Source organism: Pteropus vampyrus, unplaced genomic scaffold (genome assembly GCF_000151845.1).
Source record: "Pteropus vampyrus isolate Shadow unplaced genomic scaffold, Pvam_2.0 Scaffold81, whole genome shotgun sequence".
In the NCBI taxonomy this organism is placed as follows: Eukaryota; Metazoa; Chordata; class Mammalia; order Chiroptera; family Pteropodidae; genus Pteropus; species Pteropus vampyrus.
In genome coordinates this window covers 5191366-5193244 of record NW_011888862.1, presented here as the reverse complement: position 1 = coordinate 5193244, position 1879 = coordinate 5191366, and the positions used below count along the sequence as shown (strand labels likewise).

The 1879-nt window shown below is 40.9% G+C and overlaps 1 pseudogene; it reads right to left on the bottom strand.

Moving 5' to 3' along the window:
- Positions 1–676: 676 nt before the first annotated feature.
- Positions 677–1244, bottom strand: LOC105294008 (annotated as a pseudogene).
- Between the last annotated feature and the right edge of the window lie 635 nt (positions 1245–1879).

Below are 1879 nucleotides of genomic sequence, written 5' to 3'. Positions count from 1 at the left end.
TTTTTAATGATAACCATTCTAGTGTGTATGAAGTCGTATTGTGATTTTGATTTACATTTTCCTAATGACTAATGGTGCTGAGTATGTTTCATCTCCTTACTGGCCACTTGTATATCTCCTTCGATGAAATATCATGCAAATCTTTGCCCATTTAAAAATTTGTCTTCTTTCAAATTATTTGTTATATTAAAAGTCAACATATATCAAGGACTGGGAAAAAGAGAATGGCAACTTTGAGCACCTCAAGGTTAAATACCTCTGTAGCCTGAGAAGCTGAAAAGATGGGCACATTCCTGACCTTGCAGAGCTGCACTGTCTTCTATGGTGGCATCTAGCCACATGGGGATGTGGAGTATGTGAAATATAGCCTGTCCAATGTGTCTAAAGTAAAGACCACGGATTACCTGGCACACATACACTTGTTCAGAGAAGAACCACTTAAATAGCAACTCTACACCATGTAAAATGTGGCACTAGACAATGAGATAGGTTTGGCTTTGACCCTTGAGTGAGAACTATTGAAGGGTTTTGAGCACGAGAGTGATGTGACCATCAACTCATTGCATTTTAGTTAGTTAATGCTGGCTACTGTGTTGAGAATAGACTGAATGTGGGTGAGGGTGGGAGAAGAAAAACCCATTTATTTACATACTTATTTATTTTTGGTTGTCAAATTATCTTTAATTGAAATATTTTCCTTCGTAGTTCTTAACTAGCTGGGCACTCCACCGCACCACTGTTAATGTCATCTAAGATGTCAGGAGAGTGGCGGCCATCAACATTGCAGCCCACAGATGAGGCTGTCCCCAGGATCTCTTTAATGGTTCCAGAGAGTTCTCTAGCTAAAGATCGGTGCTACATCTGTCAGGCAATGTTGACAGTCTCATAAAAGGTGATATTTCCACTGTGCTTAATGATTTTTTGCTCTTTCTGTTCCTTGGTGGTTCTGTGGGGGCTTTGATGATCAGGGCAGAGGCAGAAGGTACTATTACCTCAGTCCGGGCCTGTCTGTTCTGAAGGGTCAGTTTCACTGTGATCCTCAGACCCTTCCAACCATGGGTCATCACCCTAAAGAAGTCTTTTGTACCCTTCTCTATCTTAGGGGCCAGGGTAGAACTGGTACCGACTTGCCCACCGGTGCACCTCAGGTATACGACCTTGATCTCGTTTGAGTCGAACTTTGGTAACATGGTGGAGGTGGCTGGTGTCAGATGAACGTGGATTCAGGAAGACCCAAGAGAGGTGCACCTTAGCCTCTTCCTGGCTGAAAGCCGAAAGTAAATAATTCTATATGGATAGGTATTTTCACTCTTTCCAGTTTTCTCTAATTTTAATCAAGAGAGTAATCAATGTTGTGTAAAATTTTATTGCATCTTTTCTTTATTTTCTTAAGATAAGTTCCAAGAAGTGGAAGTGCTGGTCGATGAGGACATCTGTTATGGCTTTTGATGTATATTGCCAAATTGCCTTCCAGAAAGTTGGACCCAATTTATAATGCTGCCAGCTGTGTCTGAGAGTGCCTGCTCCCCTTGTGCCAGCCCTTGGCGATGTGACTCTTTCTGAAACTTAATCAAGCAGGAGTTCCAATTATACCTTTAAAATAATTTTCATACGAACTAGTCCATTCCCCGGCCCCCCACACCACTCCCCACTGTCCCCTCGGTCAGCTGTTCTATTTAACTTTGGGTCAATTAGATACTCAATATTTTCTGGGTAGTTCTGATAACTTACAGTTTTTCCTAAAGGTGAAAGGGCCCTGCCAAACTGGTGCATTATTTGATTTCTATTTTTAATGCTTTTTAAAGGAATTAAATGACAAAGCCAAAATATGTATAGAAAAGCACTTCTGAGTGTTTGTTTGAACTTATCATTGGATATT